Below are 15295 nucleotides of genomic sequence, written 5' to 3'. Positions count from 1 at the left end.
GCAGCATGTTGTCCACGTGAGTGGGTGGGGGGGCAGCGGAAGAGGACAAGTTGTTGTTCTATTGGTATGTACACAGGCTTTATAGTGTTTTAAAGAAAGGTCGAACGGAGCCATCTATCGGTAGGTCCGGTAGTTGAGCATCCCTCATTTCGCTAGCTTTAGACGCCTGTAGATGCGTTCGTCTGCCTTCTATTGGCTGACGTCCTCTCACAGCCCTCTCTGCTCCTCCGTTCTTGATCGTCGCGACGGCACTTGTCGTTACGCTGGAACACCATCCACTGTTTCTATTTCGCTTCTTTTTTTTCACAATACAGTACATTTTCTTCCCGTTTTCATACTCCGTGTGTGTCCAGTTTTTGACTGGCTGTCCAGTGTGCTCTCTTACCACTAAATCTGAGGGGGATGTGACGGGGAATTTCCCTTGAGAGTAGCGACTTTGACTTAGATATGATGTCATTGCTGGTAGCTGACAGGTGGACTCGGAAGCGAGAATTTATCATCTGTTTACGACAGAACGCTAATTTGCTTTTTCAATCATAGCTGCCTAATTCAGGGAACGGAATGCCTTTCGAAATGGTTTTTTCTGCTTACGTATCGTAAAATAAGGTGGGCTTATCTTATCGCCTTTGTGCCACTCCAGTTGGTTTCCTTAACACCAGTACAGTGCTGCCACATTTCTTTGGTTTCTGGGAGCTATAGCTTGAAGACGAGCTGCTGGTATGTGATTCATTTCCCATTCAGAGTGTGCGCCATAGGTCAGATGCCATAGTCGGCATTGCTTCATGATGTATTTCATTTCGGTTATACGTAATTCATAACAGTGAGCATCACTTTTACGTGACCTCTCACACTGTTAATCTAACACAACAAGATGTTTCCTCAGCGATGAGTCGATTAAGCGTCCCACACACAACAGATACATCACCGGCAATGTTGTGAGCAATATAGCCTGCAATCGGTCACACAACACGCATTACCTAGCAATTTCAACGAGCATTTCGAACGCCACTATGTCAGGAAATCCTCTTATCTAAATTTATCTGCCATGATTAGCAAAACTCAGTACGTCGATTAATTCTGGAAAACAAAGCGCTGAAATCTGTTAAAACTGTTTTGGAATGTTTCAGGTTGTAAAACCGTAAAATATCAACTACGATGGTGTCCAATTTCAACAGTCTCCTCTTCATCTTTTCTTTCCGTACCTTCATAGTCTCCGGAACTGAAAACATGCGACTCCTTTTTGTGGGGCTATATTAAAGACAAGGTGTACAGCAATAACTCCAAAACCACAGCCATTCAGCAGGTCATCAAGACCATCGATGTTCTCACACTTCAGCGGGTCATGCAGAATTTTCACTATTCGTCTGCGCCACACCATCGCCAATCATGGCAGGCATATCGAACATGTCATAGCGTAAATCATTTAACATGTTCAATAAAGTTTGTGCACGCCGTAGTTTGCAACTAATTTACGTTTTATTCATACAGTTCAATAATTGTCACCCCATACATCTACATTTATACTCTGTAAACCACGGTGAAGTGCATGGCAGAGTGTATGTCAAATTGTACCAGCTATTAGCGTTTCTTCCTGTTCCATTTACGTATGGAGTGCGGGAAGAATGATTGTTTAAATGCGTCTGTGTCTGCAGTAATTACTCTAATCTTATGTTCCCGATTCCTTTGTCAGCAAAGCGTAGGGGACTGTAGTTTATTCTTAGAGTCATCATTTAAAGCCGGTTTTTGAAGATTAAAATAGACATTCTTGGGATAGTTTACGTCTGTCTTCTAGAGTCTTCCAGTTCAGTTCCTTCAGTATCTCTGTGACTCTCTCCCATGGTTAAACGAACCTGTGATCTTTCGTGCTGCCCTTCTTCCATATACGTTCCATATCTCCGCTTAACCCTGTTTGGAACGAGTTCCACACGCATGGGCAATATTTGCAGACCGGTCGCACGAGTGATATGTAAACAATCTCCTTCATAGACTAATTGCGCTTCCCTAGTATTCTGCCAATAAACCGATATCTACCATCTGCTTTACCCACGACTGAGTCTATGTGATCATTCGAGTTCGTGTCCCTACAAAGTGTTACACCCAGGTATTTGTATGAGTTGGCCGATTCCAACAGTGACTCACTGATATTACAGTCATAGGATACTACTTTTTGCTTTCTTTTGTGAGGTGCACAATTTTACATTTATGAACATTTAAAGCAGGTTGCCAATCTCTGCTCCACATTCAAATCTTATCAAGATCTGACTGAATATTCATGCAGCTTCTTTCAGATAATACTTTGTTATACAAAACTGCATCATCTGCAAAAAGCTCCGCATTACTATTAATATTGTATGCAAGGTCATTAATACACAACATGAGCAGCAGGTGTCCGAACACATTTCCCTAGGGTACCCTCGAAGTTACGTCTACATCTGACGATATCTCTCCGCCTATTCTGAATAACACAGGCGCTGCACTGTCGTTGTCCGCTGATTCTGGACAAGCACCTTTCAAGTAAAATGTCTTCCCTGTACGCAACTATACGTAATGGATGTACGAGTACAGGTCGTAGACACATGGTTGGTGACATATGGAAGTTTGGGTCTGGCTGTGAGTCGCGCACAGATAGGCAAATGCTACAGCCGGCATAGTAGCTCAGCGTATTTGGTCAGAGAGCTGCCTGGCCTCTGTAACAAAAAAAGTGTGTGGAAGGATCACCAAACGAACTTGACCAGATGTCATGTGACGTCCGCAACGACCAAACACAACGGGAAATTAAAAAAAAAAGTAAGGGGACCGGTCCGTCACAAATTTTCATGGTCATCATTCCATTATACAGCTGATAGTTACCCATATTCACAAATGTGAATACATTTTACGTATTTCATAACGTCTGTAGTTGCTGCAGTGCATGTCTGAAGGAACATTGCATCGCAATTCAGAATAACACAGGAGCTGCAATATTGACTGAACTACTAGTTTCGAAACTGCTGAGTACTTGGCTGTTGTATGTAATGGTAAGATGAGGACTGGTTTTGTTACGCCTGAATGCTACTGATACCCAGATATTCTCGTTGCTTAATTTCTGTCTGTAGACAATTTCTCTAGAGCTCTCGCAGCATCTGGGAAATGTTGAGAAAATAGTCTGATGGTTTTATATTTTTCAGACCATCTCGTCTCACACATTCGTGATAAATTGGAAGCATATTTTCAGCGTGTAGTCGATTTTCTAAAAAGAGTTTGTAGCGTCGTTTACAATGACAACAATGTTCGTAATTTCTGGCACTGCGTTTGCATCTTTTCCCACAATGTTGAGTCTGTGGCTTGAGCAAAGAAATTGTGAGGATCGATAATATTTCGTTTCTGAAAATGGCCTGTGCACTGCTCTCTCTGCCTGCCACTGTAGAACAGCCATAGAAGATAAATCCTATACACCTCCTGCGATGCGCAGTTACCGTTCCCCAATGAAGGGGACGCCCTGTTCCTTAAAATGAGTCCGGACTCACAGATCGACCAGTATCTTGTGTCGAATCGCGACCAGCACGGAACTTGTCACACCATTCCACAACATTAGTTTTCCATAGACGTGCTACGCCATTGATATTTGTCATTCACCAATCGATGTCTACCGTTGATTGTCCTTCGGTAGCGAAGAAAAGAAAACAGCACATTGTTCCTATTTGGACGCATTTGGTGATTATGTCGTCCTAGTTCACGTTACAGCATTTACTACACGCACATCGGAAAGACACAAATATCACACCCAAGGGCGTACCCAAGAACTGAACTCTGGGGAGGGGGGGAGGGCAGGTCATACTAGTCTCAGGAAACAAGGACTCGAGACAACATACAGCACTTCCTATTAAATAAAACAGTAAACCAGTGAAAAACTGCTTTTAATAAACATTTTAAATATAAGAATGCACTTGTTTAAAAATACAATTTTTTAATTCAGTAGTAATCTTCTAGGATTTGCCGCAAATTTCTCAATTACTTTCTTCTCCAACATGTCGCAGTCTTCTTTTACATAATTGCGGTGTACGCTCATCAGACACAATCCTGTGAGCCTTTCTTTCTCCTCCCATAGTGCTTCTAAGCCACGTCTTCACTCTTCGAATTGTGCTGAAGGATCGTTCCACAGTCGCTATTGTGCATGAAATAGTGCTCAAAATTTTTAGTGCTTTTTTCATGATAGGGAAAAAAATTTTGGTCTCGTTAAACAGGTCAACGACTTCCATATCCTTTAATTTTGCTTCAGTTATATACTTTTTCCTCCACAAATTGTACCATAGTTGCAGTTGTCCGGCAATATCAACCAATCCATAAAATGTTTTCAACAATTCTGCACTTTTAAGGAAGTCTGTTACACTAGAATTGCTCATATTCAAGAGATGTAGCTTATTTAGAGCAAAAGCTGGTGTATTTTCTGGTGAAAATCGTATATTTAATGATGACATGAATGATTCGATGTATGGTATTACCAGCGAACGTCGCCAGTATTCGTTGTCATTTTGGGATGGTGGATTGTTTCTGAATTTTTGCTTGCAAGCAAAATGTGGAACAGTAATTTCTATTTCCAGGTCCTCTGCTACAACTTGTGCTTTTGCAAGTAATTCGCTAGTTACCCTGTCTGCTTCCTTACGATCATTACTGAGCACATCAAGGATTCCTCTGATGTGTTCCCTCACCGTGATCGTATCTACAGACTTAGACTGCAGGACATTAGCTACTAGTTCCTAAACTGCTGAGTATTTGGCTATTGTTTGTAAAGATAAGATGAGCACTGGTTTGGTAACGGCTGAATGCAACTGATACGCAGATTTCCTCGTTGCATAATTCCCCTCAGTAGACAATTTTTCTAGAGCTCTCACAACCTCTGGGAAATTTTGAGAAAATAGTCTGATGGATTTATATTTTTCAGACCATCTCGTCTCACACATTCTTGTTAAATTGGGAGCGTATTTCTGACTTGTACTCGATTCTCTAAAAACGTTTATAGTGTCTTTCACAGTGGCAACAGTATTCCTAATTTCCGGCACTGCGTCTGCATCGTTCACCACAAGGTTGAGTTTGTGGCTTGAGCAATGGACGTATGATGCTCGATAATATTTCCTTATTAAAATGACTTGTACACCATCACTTGCACTAAATGTCTCGCCATCTATTGCTTGTCATAACCTGCACGTCAACTGCTATTAATCTACAGTTAGCGTCAGCTGTAACTAAAAAATTAATAGCTTAGAAGGAGAAAAGCATTTTACATTTAAATATGGTAGGAGAAACGATGTTGTTCGTTAGAAACTTCACATAGTCATAATCCCTTACTGCCTATTAGTGAATACGCTGTTCCTTGGCGACGTAACATGCCTGCGAATAGCAGAGCGGATTGCTTATCGCTAAATTTATTATTTATATAAACTTCCCTATCGACAGTAACGTGCCGAAGACGAAACAATTACTCCCGGATCTGCGCGAACGAGTTCGAATATCTTCTAGGGGGGAGCAGCTCCCCCCCCCCCCCTTCCCATCGCTGGGTACGCCCATGATCACACCAGTCCCTTGCCTACATGTCGGTGCTTATATACCCGCATCGGAGTTGCGCTACGTTGCATATGTTCTGCAGTAACGCCTTCAAACGTAACCTTTTTGATCGGACTTTGTACAAAAAGTTTTCCGTAGAGGTGGGATATTTCTCGTTCTCGTTGATGTTGGCTAACTACAACACAGCACATACTCTGAACATTGTAGACAAGAAATTAATGTGAGCCCTCAGTAAGACGTTCACTACGTTATCATTTAAAATTATTGAGGTCCCACTGGGCAAACAAATGCCGATTATGAATGATGTGGACTGCTAAGTGTTCTATTTGTTTTTTTACACATTTCCTAGTTCCGGATGAAAACCCCTTAAAAACCATATATCCAATAGGAATAAATCACGAATGTTCCAGATCCACACGAATCACGTGTAAATATTGATTTTTATGCGAATAAACAAACAGAAGTTTATTTCTTTAATACGCAAATCTGTAACGAGAAAGAAAAAGTAATATTCACTATTCTTTAGCCAGCATGTTTGGCTATCTGTATGACAAACTGTCTGCGAAAAGCTTCAGGCTGCAGCGCTGAGTGCCGCAAGTTCGCATGTCGAATCTTTGATCTGTATAAATAGTGTCATATCACTGGCTGGAAAAATTTGCGGGAATTATTTCTGTAAAGATACAGGTGACAGAGAGCTAGGGCAATCGACGTTGCTATTTACAAAACAATACATTTCTTCAGTTAATAAATTTTGTTTTTAGTTTATGTCAAAATTCTGTACGACTGTTGCGCAACTTTCAGTCGCGTCCGCTACGAGATTGTTTTTCCCGCCACGTATTATTTACTCTCGGAGCGTTTTCCCGCGACGAATAATTGTTGTTTGAACGGCGTATGTATACGAGCAGCTGTGCCTTCGCGATACTTGGGTTGTTTGCTCTGTCTTCGACAGTTACATACGAGGCGAATCTGAAGCTTCCAGTATTCTATACAAGAGTTCTACAAGAGAAGCTTTTATTTTGGGTTTCCAGCGACCAGCAGAATGTTTTTCGGCGAAAAGGTAAGAGATACTCAACTTCTGTAACTGAATCATGATCAGCAGCGATGTGCTCATAGGTAGTTGGGAAAATGTGTGATGTTTGCGTTCTTTGAGGATGCTCGCAGTTTCTGCAGCTTATGCGACATTCATATCCTTCACAATCACCCATAGGTAAAATACCTACGGTACTGAAATGCTGTTTCTTTCGGTTTTCAGTGGCTTGGAATGGATGACAAACTAGCTGCGGATGTTTTTAATGTTCTCGTCAGTTTTTCGTAGCTAATTTAGTGTCTGACAAGCTAATGGTCGTAACTTGCAAACATTCTGTTAATGGTGCTAACTGCCTTGTACGTTTAGTACCGCTGAACTGGTGCAATAGTTCCATGAAGCGTTTTCTCTAGAATGCGTTTAGTCAGTCCTGGCACTATGTGCAATAAATGCAAATTATTCATTAGCAGGTTGCGTAAGAGTTTCATGTGTTTATTTTTGACAGCGTATACGAGCGCGCAAGCTCGCACGTGCGAACACGTACACACGCTCGCATGTGTGTGTGTGTGTGTGTGTGTGTGTGTGTGTGTGTGTGTATTTCTCAATATTAATTTTGCTCCCTCACCCCCGACCCCTTTTCAGGATGTAAGATTAGTTTCGACTTCAATTTAAAAAAAAAAACAAATTCGGATTCCTCTGTTGCAAGTTTGAACTCACAAATATAACGCAGGTTTCCATCAGTTACGTAGTTTCACGCCATAATATAATAAATAGTAGTTGCCTTATGTTTGGCGATCCTTTCTGAGAGTCTATATGTTAATGTGTGGTTGTAGATTATATCGTGAAAATTATTGGCCTACAAATTCTGCCTGCTCCGTTTAGTCATTTTGATTTAGTGACCGCTTTTTCTCAGCAGTTTTTCACAGAACCATACAACCATCCCCAACAGGCATTCAGATACTCCCGATTTCTGCTGAAAGCCGAATGGAATCTTTCAATACATATACAGCAGAGTTGATATCTCGGCAATAAGTGCATATCGCGCCTCTAGCTCACAGTTACAACACAATGCAAACCGTCCCTCTGCAATATTTGTTGATCACAATCGTGATCTTTCGTGTGACCTGGTGAACCTAGAACAACTTCATCTTAATAATTCTAAACTGCAGGTTATCAGAAAGCTTAGGTGCTCCCGTATTTACAGCAAACGTGGCAGGGCACGCGAAAAACCGGCAAGAAAATCGAGATCGCAGAAAAGATTGAGACGGCCTAAGAAGGAGCGGTCTTTCAGGTACGAATACGCAATCTTCGAAGTATAGTCGAAGAACATTCGCCGTTATGTAACTTCCTGCAATTGTAAAATCTAGTTTACTTTTCAAGGAATAGTTGTTTGAAACAGGGTTGCGGCAACTGTCCCAGATGCTCAGTGGGCCCCAACCACTTTTGAGGAGACGAGTGTGCGACGCCTCGGTGCGTGAACTTCGCCGCCGTCGGTGAGTGAACTTCGTTTGAAACTCGAACATTTGTGTCGTGTAGGTCAATGTGAAATACCCACACTATTGTGTCTTTGTGCTACAACAGTCACCATGGGGCGAAACGTCTCTACACCATATATGTTTATGCATTCCAAATCACAAAGTTCCTGTCTTCATACGTGAACATCATGTACTCGTTTTTCCTGTCAACTAAGACAACCCATATGGCAGTACCAGAATCTACGCAGATTTTGAGCAGTCTGTCAGGATCATTTAATATGAATAACGTCAGGATCACTAAACACGATCATCTTCCAACTGAGAAAGGGAAAATTTGTGACAGGGACTAATTAACCTTAAACGGCAGCATTTCAGAACGGAAGTGAGACGTATTTATCAATTTAATCCACTAATACACTACTGGCCATTAAAATTGCTACACCACGAAGATGACGTGTTACAGACACGAAATTTAACCGACAGGAAGAAGATGCAGTGATATGAAAATGATTAGCTTTACAGAGCATTCACACAAGGTTGGCGCCGGTGGCGACACATGCAATGTGCTGACATGAGGAAAGTTTCCAACCGATTTCTCATACACAATCAGCAGTTAACCGGCGTTGCCTGGAGAAACGTTGTTGTGATGCTTCGTATAAAAAGGAGAAATGCGTACCATCACGTTTCCGACTTTGATAAAGGTCGAATTGTAGCCTATCGCGACTGCGGTTTATCGTATCGTGACATTGCTGCTCGCGTTGGTAGAGATCCAATGACTGTTAGCAGAATATGAAATCGGTGGGTTCAGGAGGGTAATACGGAACGCCGTGCTGCATCCCAGCGGCCTCGTATCACTAGCAGTCGAGATGAGAGGCATCTTATCCGCACGGCTGCAACGGATCGTGCAGCAACGTATCGATGCTGAGTCAACAGATGGGGACGTTTGCAAGGAAACAACCATCTGCCCGAACAGTTCGACGACGTTTGCAGCAGCACGGACTATAAGCTCGGAGACTGTGGCTGCGGTTACCCTTGACGCTGCATCACAGACAGGAGCGACTGCGATGGTGTATTCGACGACGAACCTGGGAGCACGAATGGCAAAACGTCATTTTTTCGGATGAATCCAGGTTCTGTTTACAGCATCATGATGGTCGCATTCGTGTTTGGCGACATTGCGGTGAACGCACATTGGAAGCGTGTATTCGTCATCGCCATTCTGGCGTATCACCCGGCGTGATGGTATGGGGTGCCATTGGTTACACGTCCCGGTCACCTCTTGTTCGCATTGACGGCACTTTCAATAGTGGACGTTACATTTCAGATGTGTTACGACCCGTGGCTCTACCCTTCATTCGATCCCTGCGAAACGCTACATTTCAGCAGGATAATGCACGACCGCATGTTGCAGGTCCTGTACGGGCCTTTCTGGATACAGAAAATGTTCGACTGCTGCCCTGGCCAGCACATTCTCCAGATCTCTCACCAAGTGAAAACGCCTGGTCAATGGTGGCCGAGCAACTGGCTCGTCACCACTACTCTTGATGAACTGTGGTATCGCGTTGAAGCTGCATGGGCAGCTGTACCTGTACACGCTATCCAAGCTCTGTTTGACTCAGTGCCCAGGCATATCGAGGCCGTTATTACGGCCAGAGGTGGTTGTTCTGGGTACTGATTTCTCAGGATCTATGCACCCAAATTGCGTGAAAATGTAAGCACATGTCAGTTGTAGTATAATATATTTGTCCAATGAATTCCCGTTTATCATTTGCATTTCTTCTTGGTGTAGCAATTTTAATGGCCAGTAGTGTATAAATCAGTAATAATATTGCAACAGAAATTTTGTGGTGATCATACCTACATCAGCCAAAGTCATAAACTATCATTTTCTGTTCAGTACAGCTACTCCTCTTTACTCAAGTCTGCGTAATCAATCAGTACATGACCGAAATTACAGAATTTCTGTATCACAAACTTCAAATCACTAAACACACTGACGGAAAAAAAGTCGCAATCAAGAGGGAGTCGTGTGACATAAACGATTGTTGGTAGGCGAGTTTCTGTATCTGAAAAATGACACGTATTCCAATTTCTTGCCAGTCGTCTAAGAGTGGCGATAATAACGCCACAGTGAGACAGCAAATTAGCTTTCCTTTAAATACGAGCTGTAACGGTCGTGAGCGTTTGTAACGTTTGAGACTGGACGCGATGAGTTGATGTTAGTCAAGACTGCCTTTAAGTGGGGCAGGACGTCAAACGGGCCGACTTGGAGCAGGAGAGGCATCACAGAACATTTTAATTTCCAGTGTCTATACTTTTACAAATAAATTCATAAGACTTTGTCAGCATCACCAGGAAGGATTCAGGATTTACACTCATTGCAGTGGAAGTTCGAAAACATAACGAAATAATTTTTTTACGTGTGAAATTTCATCATTTTTTTCACTTACTAATGGCTGCATTTGTTGTTATAGGTACACTTTTCTTCATAAGTTGGAGAGATTCTTCGATGAATTTTCACAGCATACATACCATACTTACAGGTGTATAAACTCTAGAATTTATTTAATTTATGAAAAAACGAATGATCTGTTGTATTTTATACTTCATGTTTCGAAAAAACACAAATTTTATAGTTAATTACCTCAATATTTCATGTTGGAAACCGCAGCGACGTACGGATGCACGCCAAGACCGTAGGATCCTACGCAGGGGACCGCCACTTCCCAGCAAATTAGGGACACTGTTGCTCCTGAGGTATCGGCGAGGACCATTCGCAACCGTCTCCATGAAGCTGGGCTACGGTCCCGCACACCGTTAGGCCGTCTTCCGCTCACGCCCCAACATCGTGCAGCCCGCCTCAAGTGGTGTCGCGACAGGCGTGAATGGAGGGACGAATGGAGACGTGTCATCTTCAGCGATGAGAGTCGCTTCTGCCTTGGTGCCAATGATGATCGTATGCGTGTTTGGCGCCGTGCAGGTGAGCGCCACAATCAGGACTGCATACGACCGAGGCACACAGGGCCAACAACCGGCATCATGGTGTGGGGAGCGATCTCCTACACTGGCCGTACACCACTGGTGATCGTCGAGGGGACACTGAATAGTGCACGGTACATCCAAACCGTCATCGAACCCATGGTTCTACCATTCCCAGACCGGCAAGGGAACTTTCTGTTCCAACAGGACAATGCACGTCTGCATGTATTCCGTGCCACCCAACGTGCTCTAGAAGGTGTAAGTCAACTACCCTGGCCAGCAAGATCTCCGGATCTGTCCACCATTGAGCATGTTTGGGACTGGATGAAGCGTCGTCTCACGCGGTCTGCACGTCCAGCACGAACGCTGGTCCAACTGAGGTGCCAGGTGGAAATGGCATGGCAAGCCGTTCCACAGGACTACATCCAGCATCTCTACGATCGTCTCCATGGGAGAATAGCAGCCTGCATTGCTGCGAAGGGGAATTTACACTGTACTAGTGCCGACATTGTGCATGCTCTGTTGCCTGTGTCTATGTGCCTGTGGTTCTGTCAGTGTGATCATGTGATGTACCTGAGCCCAGGAATGTGTCAATAAAGTTTCCCCTTCCTGGATCAATGAATTCACGGTGTTCTTATTTCAATTTCCAGGAGTGTATAAGAACGTAGCATTTTATTTCCAAAGTGTAGTAGATCTTTGTTTTCTCACAGCAGGGTGATCGCATTACAAGAGTGTAAATTTTATTTGCCCATGAGTTGGGCTTTTGGTGGAAATAACACACCACCAGCAGCATGATGTCCACGAGAGAGGGGTTGGGGGGGGGGGGGGGAGGAGCAAAACAGGACAAGTTGTTCTCCTATTGGTATGTACTCAGGCTTTGTAGTGTTTTAAAGAATGTTCGTTCAAGTTCATATAGGAACGTAGCATTTTATTTCCAAAGTGTAGTAAATCTTTGTTTTCTCACAGCAGGGTGATCGCACTACAAGGCTGCAATTTTTATTTGCCCATCAAGTGGGCTCTTGTTGGAAATGACACACCATCAGCAGCATGTTGTCCATGAGAGAGGAAGGGGCGAGCGGAAGAGGACAAGTTGTTATTCTATTGGTATGTACTCAGGCTTTATAGTGCTTTAAAGAATGATCGTTCAAGTTCATATAAGAACGTAGCTTTTTATTTCCAAAGTGTGGTAAATCTTTTTTTCTCACAGCAGGGTGATCGCATTACACGGCTGCAATTTTTGTTTGCCCATCAAGAGGGCTTTTGGTGGAAATGACACATCACCAGCAGCATGTTGTCCACGACAGGGTGGTTGGGGGGAGGGGGGGGGGGCGAGCGGAAGAAGACAAGTTGTTCTTCTATAGGTATGTACTCATACTTTATAGTGTTTTAAAGAATGTATATTGAAGTTCATATAATAACGCAGCATTTTATTTCCAAACTGTAGTAAATCTTTAATTTCTCACAGCAGTTCGATCGCACTACAAGGCTGCAATTTTTAACTGCCCATCAAGTGGGTTTTTGGTGGAAATGACGCACCACCAGCAGCATGTTGTCCATGAGAGAGGAAGGGGCAAGCGGAAGAGGGCAAGTTGTTCTTCTATTGGTATGTACTCAGGCTTTATAGTGTATTAAAGAATGTTCGTTCAAGTTCATATAAGAACGTAGCATTTTATTTCTAACGTGTGGTAAATCTTTTTTTTCTCACAGCAGGGTGATCGCATTTCAAGGCTGCAATTTTTATTTGCCCATGAAGTGGGCTTTTGGTGGAAGTGACACAAAACCAGCAGCATGTTGTCAACGAGAGAGGAAGGGGCGAGCGCAAGAGGACAAGTTGTTCTTCTATGGGTATGTACTCAGGCTATATAGTGCTTTAAAGAATGTTCGTTCAAGTTCATATAAGAATGTAGCTTTTTATTTCCAAAGTGTGGTAAATTTTTTTTCTCACAGGAGGGTGATCGCATTACACGGCTGCAATTTTTATTTTCCCATCAACTGGGCTTTAGGTGCAAATAACACACAACCAGCAGCAAGGTGTTGACGACATGGGTGGTGGCGGAAGGGGAAGAAGTCAAGTTGTTATTCTATTGGTATGTACTCACGCTTTGTAGTATTTTAAACATTGTTCATTAAAGTTCATAAAAGAACGTAGGATTTTATTTCCAAAGTGTAGTAAATCTTTGTTTTCTCACAGCAGTGTGTTCGCATCACAAGGCTGCAATTTATATTTGCCCATCAACAGGTCTTTTGGTGGAAATGACACACCAACAGCAGCGTGATGTCCACAACATTGTGGAGGGGGAGGGGGGGGGGAGAGGACAAGTTGTTATTCAGTTGATATGTACTCACGGTTTATAGTGTTTTAAAGATTGTTCGTACAAGTTCATATAAGAACGTAGCATTTTATTTCGAAAGTGTAGTAAATCTTTGTTTTCTCACAGCAGGATGTTCGCATTACAAGGCTGCAATTTTTATTTGTCCATCAACTGGGCTTTTGGTGGAAATGACACACCAATATCAGCATGATGTCGACGAGACGGCGGTGGGGGGGGGGGGGGTGGGGGGGGGGGGAAGAGAACAAGTGGTTATTCTATTGGTATGTACTCACGCTTTATAGTGTTTGAAAGAATGTTCTTTCAAGTTTATATAAGAATGTAGCATTTTATTTCCAAAGTGTAGTAAATCTTTCTTTCTCACAGCAGGGTGATCGCACTACAAGGCTGCAATTTTTATTTCCCCATCAAGTGGGCTTTTGGTGGAAATGACACACCACCAGCAGCATGTTGTCCACGTGATAGGGTGCTGGCGGGAGGGGGGGGGGGGGCGTGCGGAAGAGGACAAGTTGTTCTTCCATTGGTATGTACTCAGGCTTTATAGTGTTTTAAAGAATGTTCGTTCAAGTTCATATAAGAACGTAGCACTTTATTTCCAAAGTGTAGTAGATGTTTGTTTTCTCACAGCAGGTTGTTCGCATTACAAGGCTGCAATTTTTATTTTCCCATCAACTGGGCTTTAGGTGCAAATAACACACAACTAGCAGCAAGGTGTGGACGAGATGGGTGGTGGCGGAAGGGGAAGAAGTCAAGTTGTTATTCTATTGGTATGTACTCACGCTTTATAGTGTTTTAAAGTGTGTTGACACAAGATCATATAAGAACGTTGCATTTTTTTCCAATGTGTAGTAAATCTTTGTTTTCCCACAGCAGGGTTTTCGCATTGCAAGACTGTAATTTTTATTTGCCCTTCAACTGCGCTTTTGGTGGAAATGACACACCAGCAGCAGCATGATGTCCACGGGAGTGGGGGGGGGGCGATGGAAGAGAGGACAAGTTGTTCTTCTATTGGTATGTACTCAGGCTTTATAGTGTTTTAAAGAATGATCGTTCAACATCATATAAGAATGTAGCATTTTATTTCCAAAGTGTAGTAAATCTTTGTTTTCTCACAGCAGGGTGATCGCACTACAAGGCTGCAATTTTTATTTGCCCATCAAGTGGGCTTTTGGTGGAAACGACACACCACCAGCAGCATGTTGTCCACGAGATTTGGTTGAGGGGGGGGGGGGGGATGGGGGGCGAGCGGAATAGGACAAGTTGTTCTTCCATTGGTATGTACTCAGGCTTTATAGTGTTTTAAAGAATGTTCGTTAAAGTTGATATAAGAATGTAGCATTATAGTTCCAAAGTGTAGTAAATCTTTCTTTCTCACAGCAGGGTGATCGCACTACAAGGCTGCAATTTTTATTTCCCCATCAAGTGGGCTTTTGGTGGAAATGACACACCACCAGCAGCATGTTGTCCACGTGATAGGGTGCTGGCGGGAGGGGGGGGGGGGGGCGTGCGGAAGAGGACAAGTTGTTCTTCTATTGGTATGTACTCAGGCTTTATAGTGTTTTAAAGAATGTTCGTTCAAGTTCATATAAGAATGTACCATTTTATTTCTCACAGCAGGGTGATCGCACTACAAGGCAGAAATTTTTATTTGCCCATCAAGTGAGCTTTTGGTGGAAATGACACACCACCAGCAGCATGTTGTCCATGAGAGGGGGGTGGTGGGGGGGAGGGGCGAACGGAAGAGGACAAGTTGTTATTCTATTGGTATGTACTCACGCTTTATAGTGGTTTAAAGATATATCATTCTAGTTCATATATGAACGTAGCATTATATTTCCAAAGTGTAGTAAATCTTTGTTTTCACACAGCAGGGTGATCGCACTACAAGACTGAAATTTTAATTTGCCCATCAAGTGTGCTTTTGATGGAAATGACACACCACCAGC

The sequence above is a fragment of the Schistocerca piceifrons genome, chromosome 10 (assembly GCF_021461385.2).
Source record: "Schistocerca piceifrons isolate TAMUIC-IGC-003096 chromosome 10, iqSchPice1.1, whole genome shotgun sequence".
NCBI classification, from domain to species: domain Eukaryota; kingdom Metazoa; phylum Arthropoda; class Insecta; order Orthoptera; family Acrididae; genus Schistocerca; species Schistocerca piceifrons.
Note: the sequence above shows the minus strand (reverse complement) of the source record.